Source organism: Schistocerca gregaria, chromosome X, assembly GCF_023897955.1.
Source record: "Schistocerca gregaria isolate iqSchGreg1 chromosome X, iqSchGreg1.2, whole genome shotgun sequence".
NCBI classification, from domain to species: domain Eukaryota; kingdom Metazoa; phylum Arthropoda; class Insecta; order Orthoptera; family Acrididae; genus Schistocerca; species Schistocerca gregaria.
The window spans coordinates 258,800,556-258,819,844 of record NC_064931.1 but is presented as its reverse complement, the minus strand read 5'-3'; the positions used below and the strand labels follow the sequence as shown (position 1 = coordinate 258,819,844).

Sequence of the window (19,289 nt, the reverse complement as noted above, 5' to 3'; positions counted from 1 at the left end):
AAGCAACATGAAAATAATACATGTGGCAGCCACAATGAATGTATTAGAGGAAATGGAAATACATACACATAAAAACACTTCCCCTGATAATATCTATAATGACCAGACTGAATTGTCTAACACTCCTTTCCTGAAAAACGTCCAGAAAGTTTTTTCTATGCTCCAATATAAATAATAGCTCAACACGTATCTGCAGATCAAGTAAATAATCTTGTACCTACAATAGTCAATATTATTTATGTCACTAAATACTAATAAATTTTAATGTATTAACATCATCTATGTTCAAATAGCTCCTAAGAATTTCACACACTTCTTGCCCACATTTGTATCTCTAACGTTACATAAAATAACTTTGTAGTGTTATAATTCAGAAAATTCCATGTATTTATCGTTTCTGTCTGCACTTAATGCCCTACATTTCATGTAAACCACGTGTTCAACCTAACAGTAATTTACGCTTCCTTTCCCAAAAAATGACCTATTTTCGTATCATTGCGTTGCAGCATCTGTGACACCCATGTACTTTGTAAACTGTGTATTTGTTTTCGTACGTTGTAAATCAAAACATATGGTGCACATTGAAAATTCGTTTTGTGATCGAACAAAAGTGGTTTACAATGCAGTGGTTTGTGACTGTGAAAGTACAAACAGACTTGAGGACGTATTCCAATGCAAGAAAACTGCACAAACAAATGCGGCAGATGGATACTTCACGTATGGTGCATTCGAACACCATGTAGCCCAACCATTTTGGGTATACATTTGTAATGGTTCAAAAAAATGGTTCAAATGGCTCTGAGCACTATGGGACTTAACATCTGTGGTCATCAGTCCCCTATAACTTAGAACTACTTAAACCTAACTAACCTAAAGACATCACACACATCCATGACCGTGGCAGGATTCGAACCTGCGACCGTAGCAGTCGCGCGGTTATTTGTAATGGTGAATTATTGTTTGTCCTAGGCCAACTTACAGGAAACCGATACATAATCAGTTTTGTGAAAGCATGAAAAAACCGTCCTATGATGAATTGTGAAAAATTCGAAACCGGTGACGGTACTTTCTGAATAAAGTAACTTAAAATGAGTTTGTGGCTGGTGTTTGTACATCAACAAGTTATTTAATGTAACTGTATGGCCAAAGTACAGAGACATTTGACTGAACTGATGTGAGATATTTTGTTTAGAAAATGCGTTATTAACTACGTAGTCGTAATATTCTGCCAGAGATGAACATTCCACAACTTCAAGGTATAATTCCACAACAACCACGACTAAAAGGGAAAATAACGAAGGGGGCGCCACATGTTCCCAAATTTGGGATATTCGGGGAGTTGTTTTGTTGATGGCGTCAGCAGCCAGACATGTAGACTCATCGACGGGTCAGCAAGAACTCGTGGAATTTGCCTATTGCCCTTTCCCTCGTATCGATCACTCATTGGAACTGCTTATGGGTCAACCAGACCGAGCACAAAAAAACGAGCAAAGTACGTGGGAATAGAAACGCCTGCGGCGCCAGCGATGAGAAGAAGAGCGCAAACATGCGGCAAGGGAACACAAGCAACGCTTCCGCTAGAATAACCATGTGAGAGTGATGAACATATTCTGCTGGCCTAATACCGAACCCCCACAGTAGGCTCACACTGTGGATCCGTCTCCTTTGATGATTAACAAGACCCCGATCGCTGGATTCTTCAGGTAGTCATCTCGGATACTAGGGGTATGGCGGGCTCACTGCATAGGGGAGGACTTATTAGCAGAAAATGAGAAAAACCTTCTTTGCTTTAAGAAAGAGTACACGACAAGGAAAAGAAGCGGAAATGACGTTATGACCGCTTGCAGAAAATTACTTAGTTTTGTAGCGGGAGCAATAGTTTTGATATTAAACCATGAAAATGCTGATGTCCAGGACAAAAGGATCCGCACGTTCGGCCTCCCATACAGAGCAGCGAAGAGAGTTTCGAGCTAGTGGAGCCAACTTCGGCAGAACAAAATTGAATTCAATTTATCAGCAACCTTAAAGAGCTTATTTCTTATGTAAAACGAACGGAAGTTTTTGGTGTGGAAGGAGGAGCAGAATGCAGAGGTGTTAATATTATGGGTCCAGGGAAAGAGCCAGGTAAGTCAAATCTTCAGTGAAACTCAGAAAACGAATTTTTAATTTCAAAGCGCAGTAAGTACTTTCCGTACAAAATAATTTTTTCAAACAAATGGAAATACTGAAGTCTTGTGTTTAATTAACAAAATGAGATGGTTCTTAAATTGTGTACCATCAATGATACGGAATTACATCAAAAATTCACTCACACTATCAATATTTCATGAAAGAAACCAGGTGTGTCTCGTGTAACGGGAAAAGAATGTAGCATGTGAGTCAGCTACTCTTGGTTTTCTTCGTATGTACGAGTGTTTTGCTACCATTTCAAATACTTTTATAATATCTAACAATACTATCGTTTCTGGTATTATAAAGATCATTTCTAATATTATTATCAGTTCAAATATAGCTATTTTATGTCTGGAAACTTGCAGTTACCTTCCAAGTAATCGATCATATGACAATTCATGGAAATATATAGCTGCTGCCTGGCCACAGAACATCATAAGAATCTAAAATTATGCCAGTCTATTGTGGCAGGGTGCTACAGCAACCAGTTTCGAATTATTTCAGAATAAATAGCCTCTATTGCGAAATTATTTAATGTCAGTGATGCGTTTCACCCTTCTGGCACATCATCAAATTGTCCGTAAAAGAAACTAATCAATTAGTAACAAACAGAGGAAGGGGCATGGTACTAATTGGCACGAGTACGTAGGTAAAATGAACTGAAAGTAATAGGAACTTACGTAAAAGTAGCTCGGTATGAAACCCATCCGGCATACGGCCATTTGTAATGGAAAATGATCGCAACAGTAACTGGATATGTAATCCATCCGACATAAAAACTTATAAAATGCGAGAAGGACCTAGTTAAAAGAAAAGAAAACCGCCAGTTTGTCACCAGTAAGGTGCACAAAGGTAGAGGAAAAATTTCACCGAATATCGCATGTTACCTTGAATACACAAGCAGACACCGCCACAGTAGTACGAAATAGGGCCACGCTTACAACATGAGGACGGTATGAGTCGCAGGCAGCAGCATGTCCCTTTGGCGTGCACACGAATACGACTGTGCCAGAACAAAAAGCAAACACTGCGCTTGGTGTGGCAAGAGATGCCCACACGGCGTGCGTGACCTGCATAAGGCACATTTACCAAATATAAACACTACATAAACCTAATAAATTAAGATATACATAAGCAAACCATTGCATCCACATGAAACAAATGGTTCAAATGGCTCTGAGCACTATGGGACTCAACTGCTGTGGTCATCAGTCCCCTAGAACTTAGAACTACTTAAACCTAACTAACCTAAGGACATCACACACATCCATGCCCGAGGCAGGATTCGAACCTGCGACCGTAGCAGTCACACGGTTCCGGACTGCGCGCCTAGAACCGCGAGACCACCGCGGCCGGCCACATGAAACAGAAAGTATTTTAAGGCACCCCTGTATAAAACTGGATGGTTAGGTAAAATGATGACATGAAATATAAAGTCAAAATACGTCATTAAAACTGTCATTCTGTAGCTCATATTTTTATTCTAATGACTAGAAATACGTGTTTGTCAATGCTTAAGACTGCCGCTGTTCCTGATGCCTTGGCGTGTGGTTGTTGGTTTTGTATGCATACCCTGCGCAAGTACTCTAAAATTTAGCTATATTACTCTGAATGACAGTTTTAATGACATAGTTTGACTTGCTATTTTGTGTAATCATTTTACCTAATTGTTCCGCCTTATACAGGGGTGCCTAAATGTACATTTGATTTCATGCGGTTTCAGTCGTTCGCTTATACAGTAGCGACAAAAAGTATTTTGACAAACACAATTTCATAAGAAAAACAATTTATTCAAAGGAAAAATCTTACGTCAGTTGATCAATGGCGCTAATTGCACTAATACCAAAAAACAAGGAACGTTGTGTTCCGTAACTGGCAATATCACAGATAGTTTCACAAAGTTCCTTTGTCTGACGAAAGTTATGTTACAGTTTAAAAGAATTGTGGAATTCAAATCAGTGTACATAGCCATTAGTACTTGGCTGCATATCCTTTCGCCTTAATTACAGACACACGGTGATGGCATGGAGACAACGCGGGCAGCCAAACGATGCAGGGGGATTTTCTACCATTCTTTAACCAAAGATTGCAATAATTGGTCGCAGCTGGAGCCTTTTCATCGCGTTAGCCGTTAGTCGAGTTCCTCCCACAGGTGTTCAAACGGATTCAGGTCTGGGCTTTGGCTAGGCCACTTAAGCATCCTTCTCTAAAAGTCTGTGATATGAGCACATGTGTGCTTAGGATCATTGTCATCCTGAAATTCTCAGTCTCGTCCCATTTTATCTTTAGCGTGGGGCAACATGTGTGTTTTGAAAATTTTACAACATTTGATACGATCCATAATGCCTTCGACAGGCAGCAGAAGACTGATATCTGCACGAAAGAAACATCCCCACCACCATGCTTAACAGTGGGTACTTGGTAATGGACATTGTTTCTTGCATTGACAGGTCTTCGAACGTATCGAACCCCATCAGAAGAAAACAAATTAATTTTACTTTCATCGCTCCCGAGCAGACGCGGCCACTCTTGAAGTGTCCAGTGCTTAAGCGCTCTGGCAAACTCAAGTTGGACTTTCCTATTCTTTGCCGATATTATCACCCTTTGCTAGGACGCCGACTATGAAGTTTAGACTCTCCGAGGATACGTTTTACGGTACTGTCCGATACTTCCACGTTGTGAAATTCACGGAGCTCACTGTTTATGTCAACAGCAGTCTTCTTTGGATCGCCTTTTGACATTCCCCTTATGAAATTCTTCGTTCGGAGTGTGACTTTGCTGGGCCTACCAATTCTTTGCTTACTATCTGTGATCGTTGTTAATAGTTTCTTCTTATTCCAAACACACACAGTTTGTCGGGACAAACCATAATCCCGAGAAACATCTACCTGACACTTCCCTCGCTGTAGGGCATCGATTACCGCATTTTTGAGGTCTGCCAAACACTCTTCTGGCCTTCGGAGCCGGCCCTGTGGCCAAGCGGTTCTAGGCGCTTCAGTCACGAACCGCGTTGCTGCTACGGTCGCAGTAGTTCTAAGTTCTAGGGGACTGATGACCTATGATGTTAAGTCCCATAGTGCTTAGAGCCATTTGAACCATTTTGGCCTACGGCATGTTGCTAACAGTGTGAAAACAAAACAAATGCTTACGTAAATCGAAAGTATTCGACGTACTACTGGCGTAAGCATTACTTTTCCGACAGTAAACCGCAGTGTCGAACTACTTTTGGACCAACCACAAAGCCATTTTCAGTTTTGTACTTACCGCCACTGCGTTGAATCCTGATGCATGTGTTTTATATGAACTCGTGTCGCTGCGCAGTGATCCAAGACAGGATGGGTTCGGAGGGAAGCCCACGATGCACACGCTAGCGGCGAAAATGTGTTTGTCAAAATACTTATTGCCGCTACTGTATGTATCTTAATTTATTAGGTCTACGTAGTTTTTACATTTCGTAAATGTACCTTAGGCTGGTGATGCGCGCCACCTGGGCTCCTCTTGCCACACTAAACGCTGTGTTTGCATTTTTTTCCGTCTCAGTATTATTTGTGTGCACGTCAAAGGGACTTGTGCTGCGTGCGGCTCATACCGCGTTTATTTTGTAAGCGTGGCCCTATTTCGTACTACTATGGCGATGTGAGCTGGTGTACTCAAGGTAACTTGCGGTATTCGCTGAAGTTTTTCCGTCACCTTTCTGTACCTTATTGATGATAAACTGGCGGTTTTCTTTCCTTTTAACTACGCCCATCTTACATTTTATAAGTTTTTATGACTGATGGGTTACATATTGTCACTGTTGCGTCCATTTTCCATTTTAAATGGCTATATGCCAGAATGGTTTCATACCCAGCTAGTTTTACGTAAGTTTCTATTACTTTCAGTTCATTTTACCTGCGTAGTCGTGCAATATAGGAACATTCCGCTCCCTCCACTTGTTAGTAAATGACTGGATAATCTGATGACGCTCCAAAAGGCTGAAACGCACCGTTGACATTAAATAATTTCGCAACCGAGACCCTTTGTACTCCGAAATAACTCATTTAATCCTCGTACTTTTATCTGGAAATACGTAGTCAACCTGCAGACAGCAGTGACTTTTCTTACGTATTTTAACACATGCCCAATTGTAAGGGAGAATTAGAAGGATAGCGTTAATACGTCAACTTAAAATTACCTGTGTAGGACAAAGAAGGTAGCTCGAATGCTCCTATTTTATTTTTGATGTTATCAGGCTTTCTTGTGGTGCTGGATATCATGGGTACATTACACGTGTCTCTCCAGCTCATCAGACGAAAGTGAATGGATGGAGGCCTCCATTTCCTTCACGGGTTGGGTTTGAAATGGACGTTTCAGTAAATGTTTCAAATGTAAAATGTCTTTCCAGTCGTACACCGTTTCCTGGCACACTCTCTCCACAGTGAAAGGTGATGTTTTGATGTAGTAAATGTAGTAAGGCTTCCTTGTGATGCAGGGTACCATAGTTACATTACGCGAGTCTCTCCAGTTCATCAGATGAGGGTGAATGGATGTAGGCCTCAATCTCCTTCACGGATTGGGTTTTAAATGGACGTTTCAGTAAATGTTTCTGATGCAAAAAGTCTTTCCAGTCCTACACCGTTCCTTGAGACTCTCTCCACAGTGAAAGGTGATGATTTCGTTCTCGAATTTTCAGTCATTCTTATGGAGCCATTTTTTGTCTCCATCTTTTGTTTTAAAATTCCTCAGACAAATGTCCTTCCCATAATCTATGTCGAATGACCTCATTCTGGAAATGTGATCTTGATGTTTGTCAAATCATGGATACTATTATGAACGACATATTGCATGAAGTGGAAAATTGTTAAATTCTTTTTTTGCTGTCCGGCAGAATTGCAAAACACTTGAAATTTTCAACGTTGTTTTCTAGACAGTTCAGAATGAACTGAAAAAGAAATGACTGTATCTCATTAGGATCTTTCTTGATGATACCCTCATGGTCCACAAAGAACTGACTGCCCCGTGGAGAGAATGTGGATTTTGAACGAGTACATTGATAGCTGTTGTTTATAGTACACATCGTTCGTAGTAATATTTGGTATTGCGACATTTGTAGCAGAATCCATACAAATTTCTTCCATCTTCTTGGTTTTCATAGCTTTGTGTCTTGCATCTCTTTTGCGTTGGTAAAATGTTACAACTTTTCTATTGTGAAGTACAATCGTCGTTGTTAACTTTTTAATTTCTTCTTTATCTTTTTTTGAGTACAGTGCTTTTAATTTGACTGAGAATTCATCGCAATGAGTGCACGAGTCACTAAGTGGATATCGGAAGTATATGTTAAAATTTATGTTTGTAACTCACCTGTAGGTTTCTAAGGAAACAGTTCTTTAAATAGTAGAAACATTTTGTTTACTTTCCAATCTTCAGGCAAATATGTCTTTCTTGAATATTTTATCCTATAATGACTTTGTCTACCTTTAAAACAGCTTAGGTGACAGCATATCTACGATCTGGCAGATTTTTCAAGCGTCCTGTGAAGACACAAATAAATGCTTACCCTCTTGTCTTGCGCTCCAGAACAAACCGCTTTCAGGCATTTCGGTACATATATATATATGTTGTAATTTTGGTTTTTTGATACAGTGTAATGCACAAAGTGCTTTTGTACAAACTAGTACATCACATTTACCTTCAGATCCTACAGGATCTCTAACTCTGTACCCAAATGCAGCATCTCTTAACTTCGCGTCCTCTTCTTACCATCATCAGCAATTCAGTCAGTTCGTCTCCATTTCTTAGCCTCATTTTGTGGAATTTCATCTTTGTCATCATCCGAAGCACAGAACAATTTATTACACAATACTGAGATAACAACTTGCACTACGAAACACCATGTAAAAAAACCCAGCAGCAACAATAAAACTTCAAACATATAATAGCACGAAATTTCGATGATCGCGCTGCCATTGGTTGAGCTGCAGCTGACTTACCTGGTTCTCTCACTGGAACAGCTGACTTGCCTGGTTTTTTTCACTGGAACAGTTCACTTACATGCTTTTCCTATATGCAAAAAATTTAAGGGCAAACCCGTGACTTAGCTATTTAAATTTCTGTTTTATGCTGCTAACAAATAGCCCTTTCGATGTAGAATCTAATAGCGCCTCAAACTCATTTCGAGAAGCAAAGTAACTTACCTGGTTTCTCCCTGGACCCTTCATATATACTTTCGTGAGAAAGAGAAGGAACTCCGATGTTTAATGTAGAAGCGATTAGTCAACCACATGTACATAGTTTTTTTGGTTAAGGATGTATTAATTTCTTTATTTATTTATCGTAGCAGGATTAGGACCATCTTGGGCTCTCATACATCTATCGAGACATTCTACATATTTTGTCCGCAGCTCGTAGTCGTGCAGTAGCGTTCTCGATTCCCGGCGGGGTCAGGGATTTTCTCTGCCTCGTGATGACTGGGTGTTGCGTGCTGTCCGTAGGTTAGTTAGGTTTAAGTAGTTCTAAGTTCTAGGGGACTGATGACCATAGATGTTAAGTCCAATAGTGCTCAGAGCCATTTTTTTCTACATATTTTGAATAACGTTCAACACAACTGTCGTGTTATAACATATACCTAATACGTTGTTCGAAATTTGGTAGTCATTATGACACAAGTAGTGTAGAGAAAACACAATTTATATTCGTACTACGAGCACTAGCAGCCATGGACGTGGGAGGAGGGAGAGAAACAGTAATGTGAAAAGAAAGTGATGTCACTGATTGAAAAATAGAAAGACAAACCAGTGGAAATGGTAGAAATTAGGAGCATTTGCTTTGCTGTTGACAGACGGGAAACTGGCCATATAATTTATGGGGAAACGGTGTGAGGGCGACGGAAGGAAGTTCTGTAGCTTCTTTTTAATTTGAATCGTGAACAGTGTGCAGGGTATCTCATTCAAAAGTGTTGATGGGATGATGTGCAGTGGCGAGGATAGAAGGCGTATTGACTGCATCCTCGTCTGGGTGAGTGGCAAGTGTACGTACATTTGGTACGAGCCGTTTCAACACCCGCAGTACCGCTTTACTGTCATTCTGACCGACGGAAATGCTTAATTTTGCATCGGTGTTGCTAGATGAGGCCGTCGAAGCGAGATCTCACTTTTAGACAGCCTTGTGAAGTTACTTATGCCTTAATAAAAAGAGAATGTACCGTATATTTTCCCTACTAGATTTGCCGAACAGTAAACTTCTCCATCCCTGAGAGAGACGAGATCAGCGAAGACTGCACACAAACAGTAAGAGAGCAATACCACCGCATACATGAAGCAATGAGACATCACCTCGAAATGAACTACCACCAACACCGACTTCCATCTGATTGGTAAACAAATTGAAATATCGATTGTGAGGGTCCTTTTGCAGGGAAACTGGTAGGATTCGGCTGGTGTGGTGTTATGGCATGAGCCGTTTTTAATTTTCACTAACCGAATTTGATTACAAGTATTAGGAACACGTCCTTACAGCAAGCATTTATTGTCTCACTCTTTGCTTGTTGCACTACCTCTGTAGGTCACTGGCTCCAATCCCTTTCTACACTGCATGATATGCTGCCGAAACCTCTTCTACGAGGGTGAGTCAAATGAAAACCTTAAATATTTTTTAAAATATTATTTATTGCGCAGAAGTGGTGCAAAGCTGTATCACTTTTCAACATAATCTCCCCCACGCTCGATGCAAGTCCTCCAGAGCTTACAAAGTGCATAAATTCCCTTTCAAAAAAATTCTTTTGGTAGTCCGCGCAACCACTCATGCTCCGCGTGGCGTACCTCTTCATCAGAACGGAACTTCTTTCCTCCCATTGCGTCTTTGAGTGGTACAGACATATGGAAATCACTTGGGGCAAGGTCTCGTGAGTATGGTGGATGAGGAACCGACTCAAAATGCAGGTCTGTGATTGTTGCAACTGTCGTACAGACAGTGGGGGGCCTTGCATTGTCATGCTGCAAAAGGACACCTGCTGACAGCAATCCACATCGCTTTTATTTTAGGAGATCTGTGTATGATGCACTATTGACAGTGGTCTTCGTAGGCTTGTAATGCTCCAAAATGACGCCTTTTTCGTCCCAAAAGAGAGTCAGCATAACCTTCCGTGCTGATGGTTCTGTTCGAAACTTGTTTGGTTTTGGTGATGAGGAATGGCGCCATTCCTTGCTCGCTCTCTTCGTTTCCGGTTGGTGAAAGTGAACCCAGGTTTAGTCCCCAGGAACGATTCTTGCAAGTAAGCCATCACCTTCTCGTTCAAAGCGCCGTAGAAGTTCTTCACAAGCATCAACACGTCGTTCTCTCATTTCAGGAGTCACCTGTCGTGGCATCCATCTTGCAGACACTTTGTGAAACTGGAGCACATGATGCATCACAACGTGGTGTGCTCACACATGACTAATCTGTAAACATGCTGCAATGTCATTCAGTGTCACTCGGCTGTTTTCCTTCACTATGGCTTCAACTGCTGCAATGTTCTGTGGAGTCACAACTCGTTGTGCCTAAACTCGACGAGGAGCATCTTCCACTGAAGTCACACCATTTGCGAACTTCCTATTCCATTCGTAGACTTGCTGCTGTGACAAACATACATCACCGTACTAATCCTTCATTCGTCGATAAATTTCAATTGGTTTCACACCTTCACTACGCAAACACCGAATAACAGAACGCTGTTCTTCCCTGGTGCAAGTCGCAAGTGGGGCGGCCAACTTTATACTGACACTGCGTCGGTGCGTGTGCATCTGAACTACGCTGCCACCTACAGGCCATTCTGCGCGCTGTTTGTAGCACGCTTACCAACTTACAGGATAACGGCGCGAAATTTCGATTTGTTATTACAAATTTAAGTTTTCATTTGACTCACTCTCGTAGTTGAGGTGGTATCGCGGATTCTCGGCTTCCATAAGGAGGTGAAAGTACTAGGTTGAAAAGAGATGACCTCTGAGTTCCTTGACGGTGTGGTTAATTTTCCTCTACGAGCCTTTCAGTTTGAAACACATTCGGCTATCTGCATACCAACATCAGTGTAAGGTATTAAACAGTACTCAGTTAGTTTTACAAGGATGAATGGATTCTAGTTCGTAGTAATCTTTAAAAACGACAAAGAAACGGACGCACCCCGCTAGATATTAGTAGTCACTCTAATAACTAGAAATAGAAGGATTTCCACTTTGGCATGTGCAGAAATTTAGAAATTTGTGGTAAGGTCTTACGGAGCCAAACTACTTAGATCATCGGTCCCTAAACCTACATACGACTTAATCTAACTTAAACTAACTTACGCTATAGACAAAACGCAGACCCAGGCCCCAGGGAGGACTCGAACTTCCGACGGGGGAGCCGCACGGACCTTGACAAGGCGCCCAAGACAACGCAGCTACCCCGCGCAGCACACGTGCAGAAAGACGGCATCGTGATGAATAACTTGCGATTAATGAAGTCAATCTGCTTTCCGATCTCCGTGGTTGATTATGATGACACCATGTTCCCATTAAAAAGTTAATCACACAGCAAGGCTTCATTAACGGACAATAAATGATGAAGGGGTAAATTAAGGGTAATTCCAGTGGGAAAATGGATGCGACCGTTTCGAAATAAGTGTAATGAAACGAGTTACCAATTTGAAAACCTTGTTTGAAGGGAGTGGGAGGAGATTTGCGAGAAGAGCACCTTGTCAGATGAAAACAGGACTCGAGATTTCCGAGGACGAAGAACGTCCTAAAGTTCATAAAATCACAGAAATTTGCGGGCGTATCGCAGAAAATCCAACGGATGTAACTGCAGGAACATGAAAATTTAGAACATCAATATTTAATTTCAGTACAATAGCGATTGTAGTTAGGGAACCTCGCTGTTTTTAATACTAGATGTGAAGAAGGTTGGTTCAAATGGCTCTGAGCACCATGGGACTTAACATCTATGGTCATCAGTCCCCTAGAACTTAGAACTACTTAAACCTAACTAACCTAAGGACATCACACAACACCCAGTCATCACGAGGCAGAGAAAATCCCTGACCCCGCCGGGAATCGAACCCGGGAAGGACAAGGAGGTGTCAGATTTTAACGACTGATAGACACCCAGGTCATAGAAGACGGAGTTCTGTCTTAGCTGACGGAGAATGATAGAAGTATTCGGCCGTGGCATTCACTTCATGCGCCTTAAGAAAACCATGAAAATGTAAATCAGGATGATATTTTAACGTTTCTTTTCCATATATGGTTCCAGTATCTTAATGCCGAATGGTTTCGTACGTGTGGTTAAAGAATACAGTATGGTAACTAAAGCAGTGCAATGGATGGAAATATTTTTATCATTATACATAAATCATGGCGGGTGAAAGGCACGTGTGAAATATACGGCCGCACGGGGCCGCCATCTGCGGGGCGGCGACAGAGTAACACGTTTTCTGGCCCTGTTGGCCAAGGCGAGGAAGAGAAGGGGGGGGGATATCTTGTGAGAACTTATTTCTTCCTTGTTTTATTTTGACAGTAGCCATTGTTGTGTTTGGCAACGGCCTTGCCGCAGTAGATACACCGGTTCCCGTCAGATCACCGAAGTTAAGCGCTGCCGGGCGTGGACGCACTGGGATGGATGACCATCCGGGCCGTCATGCGCTGTTGCCATTTTTCGGGGTGCACTCAGCCTCGTGATGCCGATTAAGGAGCTACTCGACCGAATAGTAGCGCCTTCGGTCAAAGAAAACCATCATAACGACGGGGAGAGCGGTGTGATGACCACACGTCCCTCCTATCCGCCTCCTCAGCTGAGGATGACAGGGCGGTCGGATGGTCCCGATGGTTCGCTTGTGGCCTGGTGACGGAGTGCCTTTCATTGTTCATGTGGCCGCTGATTGTGAAAGCTATTTCTGTCAGTTGTTGTCTTTACTTTTAGAATGTCCACTGTTGTCTTTATTTTTAGAACATTTTTAGCTATTGTTACGTTCCTTGCGACAGAAAAAAAACAGAATTCGTTATGTCAATCGACCGAGGACTCAATATTGATCAGACGAACTTCTAATGCTTTCGCCAACCGCCGAAAAACAAAGTAAGAGCATACGGACTATCAGATCAATTGTGTGATTGGATTGAGGAGTTCCTAGATAACAGAACGCAGCACGTCATTCTCAATGGAGAGAAGTCTTCCGAAGTAAGAGTGATTTCAGGTGTGCCGCAGGGGAGTGTCATAGGACCGTTGCTATTCACAATATACATAAATGACCTGGTGGATGACATCGGAAGTTCACTGAGGCTTTTTGCAGATGATGCTGTGGTGTATCGAGAGGTTGCAACAATGGAAAATTGTACTGAAATGCAGGAGGATCTGCAGCGAATTGACGCATGGTGCACGGAATGGCAATTGAATCTCAATGTAGCGAAGTGTAATGTGATGCGAATACATAGAAAGATAGGTCCCTTATCATTTAGCTACAAAATAGCAGGTCAGCAACTGGAAGCAGTTAATTCCATAAATTATCTGGGAGTACGCATTAGGAGTGATTTAAAATGGAATGATCATATAAAGTTGATCGTCGGTAAAGCAGATGCCAGACTGAGATTCATTGGAAGAATCCTAAGGAAATGCAATCCGACAACAAAGGAAGTAGGTTACAGTACGCTTGTTCGCCCAATGCTTGAATACTGCTCAGCAGTGTGGGATCCGCACCAGGTAGGGTTGATAGAAGAGATAGAGAAGATCCAACGGAGAGCAGCGCGCTTCGTTACAGGATCATTTAGTAATTGCGAAAGCGTTACGGAGATGATAGATAAACTCCAGTGGAAGACTCTGCAGGAGAGACGCTCAGTAGCTCGGTACGGGCTTTTGTTAAAGTTTCGAGAACATACCTTTACCGAAGAGTCAAGCAGTATATTGCTCCCTCCTACGTATATCTCGCGAAGAGACCATGAGGATAAAATCAGAGAGATTAGAGCCCACACAGAAGCATACCGACAATCCTTCTTTCCACGTACAATACGAGACTGGAATAGAAGGGAGAACCGATAGAGGTACTCAGGGTACCCTCCGCCACACACCGTCAGGTGGCTTGCGGAGTACGGATGTAGATGTAGATGTAGATGTAGGTCGACATCTCCTCTGAACAGCACGTTGCAAGGCATCGCAGATATCCTCAATAATGTTCATGTCTGCCTAGTCTGGTGGCCGGCGGAAGTGTTTGAACTCAGAAGAGTGTTCCTGGAGCCACTCTGTAGCAATACTGGACGTGTAGGGTGTCGCACTGTGCAGCTGGAATTGCCAAGTCCGGCGAAATGCGCAATGGACATGAAAGGATGCGGGTAACCTGACAGGATGCTTACGTACGTGCCACCTCTCAGAGTCGTATCTAGACGTATCAGGGGTCCCATATCATTCCAACCGCACACGCCCCACACCGTTACAGAGCCTCCACCAGCTTGGACAGTTCCCTGATGAATTGCAGGATCCAGGGACTCATGAGGTTGTCTCCATACCAGTAATGGACCATCCGCTCGATACAATTTTAAACGAGACTCATCCGACCAGGCAAGATGTTTCCAGTCATCAACAGTCCACTTTCGGTGTTGACAGGCCCAGGTGAGGCGTAAAGCTCTGTATCATGTATTTATTAAGGGTACAAGAGTGGGCCTTCGGCTCCGAAAGCCAATATCGGCGATTTTTAATTGAAAGGTTCGCACGCTGACACTTGCTGATGGCCCACAATTGAAATCTGCAGCAATTTGCGGAGGAGTTGCATTTCTGTCACGTTGAACGATTTTCGTCAATCGTCGGTGATCCCGTTCTTCACGATCTTTTTCCGGCCGCAGCGATGTCGGAGATTTGATGTTTTATCGGATTCCTGATATTCACGTTAACTTGCGAAATGATCGTACGGGAACATCCCCTTTCATCTCTACCTCGGAGATGCTGTGTCCCATTGCTCGTGCGCCGGCTGTAACACCACGTTCAAACTTACTTAAATCTTGATAACCTGCCATTGTAGCAGCAGTAACCGATCTAACAACTGCACCAGACACTTGTCTTACATAAGCGTTGTCGACCGCAGAGGCGTATTCTGGCTGTTCACATGTCTCTGTATTAGAATACGCATGCATCTCTGTATTAGAATACGCATGCATATACCAGTTTCTTTGGCACTTCAGTGTATACTGGACATTCATGTAAGAGGAAAGTACAGTACAGCTACTATTATGCATGCATGTTGCTCATATGTTAGACTTTTTCTTCATCAAGGGTGCAGAAAGGAAAATTAGTTTTCTTACTATCTACTCTTTTTACTTGAAAAATTGGCAGAGCTGCAAATAGCCACGCGTCGTCCGAATAGCTAGAATGAAAATAAAGGGAAGAAATGTGAACTGATACGGCGGCAAAGACTAGTCTGTTACCCTTTGTTGAATAAACTGACACGAAAGAGCTAATAAATGATAAGGAGAACATACGCCCAGTGACTGTTCTTTCTAATGAGTGACCGTGGCGCAGGGCGTTAATATTTTTCTATTTACTTTTTTAATTTCAGAATTATAAAGCAAAAAGTTAAGAGGAACGAAGAGAACGTCATCCCATTTGCTTGCCGTCACGAGAAATCAGTTCCTTATCCCCATAGACGCTACTATGAATAGCATAGTCTCTGCTACGTGCTACATCTGAAACAGCGAATTTAGAAGAAAGTGATCAAAATTTACGAAATTGTTCCTTAAACACGCATGAAGCCAGAAACTCTCAGCGGGCTGCACTTTTCTGTAACGCTTGCTTCTCTATTGTAGGATAAGTTTAAAACGAAAATAGTAGGAACGGGTAGGGAACGACTACGTTTCACAGGCTGGACAAAAGCGCAACTATAGAGACGGATTAAATTTGATTTTGTCGTAGTAATATTAGCTATTTTGGTTTGCAGAAATCAAACTTTATTTCATGCACAGTCAACGAAGAATTTAGCTTGTCAGAGTGAAAACTTCATGCAGTTATTCCTCCTAAGGCATTTGATTGTAAAACACGCAATTTTGTATATTTATAGAGATTACTAGCGAACACAGCAATACTTTGCAACTGCTAAATATGTACAGAAATTGAATATACATCCTAAATTCCTTTCCCGTCTGTCTCTCTCTCTCTGTCTATGTTCACCTCCTCCCTGTCTCTGTATATCTCTTCTCCTGCCCTCTCTCTCTCTCTCTCTGTCCATTTCCTCCTCCCCCTCTTTATGTCCGTTTTCGTCTGAATGTTCAGTACAGTGTCGTGTAAAAATTTGAAGTAAATCTGTCAAGATCTTTCCAAGATTTTGGGTAATAACGTCTCCCTTGTGTATAGTACATATATATTTGTATATGTAATATACCACAAAAATAAAATAAAAAATGTTCAAAACCACACACCCATGCCCGAGGGAGGACTCGAACCTCCCCGGAACCAGCCGCACAGTCCATGATTGCAGCGCCTGAGACCGCTCGGCTAATCCCGCGCGGCACTACAAAAATATATAGGTTATGTCCGTCCGAATGTTCATTAGAGTATCGTGCAAAATTTCTTAGTAAATCGGTCAAGAACTTTCCGAGATTTTCCGTAACAAAGTTTCCACATTATGTATTACATATCTATTAATACATTATACACTCCTGGAAATTGAAATAAGAACACCGTGAATTCATTGTCCCAGGAAGGGGAAACTTTATTGACTCATTCCTGGGGTCAGATACATCACATGATCACACTGACAGAACCACAGGCACATAGACACAGGCAACAGAGCATGCACAATGTCGGCACTAGTACAGTGTATATCCACCTTTCGCAGCAATGCAGGCTGCTATTCTCCCATGGAGACGATCGTAGAGATGCTGGATGTAGTCCTGTGGAACGGCTTGCCATGCCATTTCCACCTGGCGCCTCAGTTGGACCAGCGTTCGTGCTGGACGTGCAGACCGCGTGAGACGACGCTTCATCCAGTCCCCAACAAGCTCAATGGGGAACAGATCCGGAGATCTTGGTGGCCAGGGTAGTTGACTTACACCTTCTAGAGCACGTTGGGTGGCACGGGATACATGCGGACGTGCATTGTCCTGTTGGAACAGCAAGTTCCCTTGCCGGTCTAGGAATGGTAGAATGATGGGTTCGATGACGGTTTGGATGTACCGTGCACTATTCAGTGTCCCACCAGAGGTGTACGGCCAGTGTAGGAGATCGCTCCCCACACCATGATGCGGGGTGTTGGCCCTGTGTGCCTCGGTCGTATGCAGTCCTGATTGTGGCGCTCACCTGCACGGCGCCAAACACGCATACGACCATCATTGGCACCAAGGCAGCAGCGACTCTCATCGCTGAAGACGACATGTCTCCATTCGTCCCTCCATTCACGTCTGTCGCGACACCACTGGAGGCGGACTGCACGATTTTGGGGCGTGAGCGGAAGGCGGCCTAACGGTGTGCGGGACCGTAGCCCAGCTACATGGAGACGGTTGCGAATGGTCCTCGCCGATACCCCAGGAGCAACAGTGTCCCTAATTTGCTGGGAAGTGGCGGTGCTGTCCCCTACGGCAGTGCGTAGGATCCTACGGTCTTGGCGTGCATCCGTGCGTCGCTGCGGTCCGGTCCCAGGTCGACGGGTACGTGCACCTTCCGCCGACCACTGGCGACAACATGATGTACTGTGGAGACCTCACGCCCCACGTGTTGAGCAATTCGGTGGTACGTCCACCCGGCCTCCCGCATGCCCACTATACGCCCTCGCTCAAAGTCCGTCAACTGCACATACGGTTCACGTCCACGCTGTCGCGGCATGCTACCAGCGTTAAAGACTGCGATGGAGCTCCGTATGCCACGGCAAACTGGCTGACACTGACGGCGGCGGTGCACAAATGCTGCGCAGCTAGCGCCATTCGACGGCCAACACCGCGGTTCCTGGTGTGTCCGCTGTGCCGTGCGTGTGATCATTGCTTGTACAGCTCTCTCGCAGTGTCCGAAGCAAGTATGGTGGGTCTGACACACCGGTGTCAATGTGTTCTTTTTTCCATTTCCAGGAGTGTGTGTGCTAACAGTGAAATTGATTTTTTTATTGTGGAAACATGTGATAGCAGAACTGTTAAGCTGAACCAAATTTTTGTTTCCTTTTTCATACCAAAAATACCATTACTGTCTAGAATTACGAATTAAGAAACAAATACCAAATCGGCCGATCCGTTCTCAAGTGATGATCTTCCACAACTGATTTTAGTTTCTGACTTTTCGGTGGATCTGGATCTTCCAAAAAATTTTCTTTCGTAGAAACCTTGTCCTGATAATTATGAACACAACAAAGACAGAAATCAAACACCTCTGGGGTGCCGTTCTTAACTGATGATGTTTCATAAACGCGCCAATAAATTTTTATTTATATAAATCAAGATAAATAAGTATGTTGTGAACGGCGCTGAAGGATCCAGCCGTTTTTGTGGAATTTTTAAAACCTCCCCAACAGTAAATTATATCTTAGTTTCGGTTGTTTCCAATCAAACAAGAATATAAGTTGTTAGATCGTTAATGTTTCTTTTAAGGGGTTTGCTTGTAAAACATGGATCCCTGCGTGTATGCGTCTATTTTTTACAACAAAAAATGTTAGAATCTGACTGAACAACCCAGTTATTTGCGTAGAAATTTAAATTTAAATTGTTGTATCAACAAGTTATTTATTTTGTTGACTTACTCCAGCTCGCTCCTTGTATAAATTTTGACTTGTTACGTTATTAATAATTGACGATATGAAGTTCTTTAATACTCTGATGTGATTTATTAATGTAATTTCTGAAAAGTGTCACACACCAATCTACATAAAATTTCGAATGCCTAATAGTGTAATTTGGAAAGAAAATTCAGTAGGTCAATGAAATGTGAAATAATCTCAACGAATTGCAGGGCAAGGAAAGGATTTCTTACCTCCACAAGACCAGTGCCTGAATCATTCCTTTACTTCGACCAGGGCCGCTTCCTGTCCACTTTCCTTTATTTTTTTAGTATAAGAAATGGGCAAATCGGAGACGAGTAAAGCGCAATAAAGATAAATATTAAAAAAAGTCAACAACTAGTTTCACGTAATCGTTCCTTACAGGGCGGTTTGAGACATGTCCGGCGGGAGATCA

General features: G+C 42.7%; 1 pseudogene; it reads left to right on the top strand.

The window, feature by feature from the left end:
* The first annotated feature begins 12,695 nt into the window (after positions 1 to 12,695).
* Positions 12,696 to 12,812, top strand: LOC126299855 (5S ribosomal RNA; annotated as a pseudogene).
* The last annotated feature ends 6,477 nt before the right edge of the window (positions 12,813 to 19,289 follow it).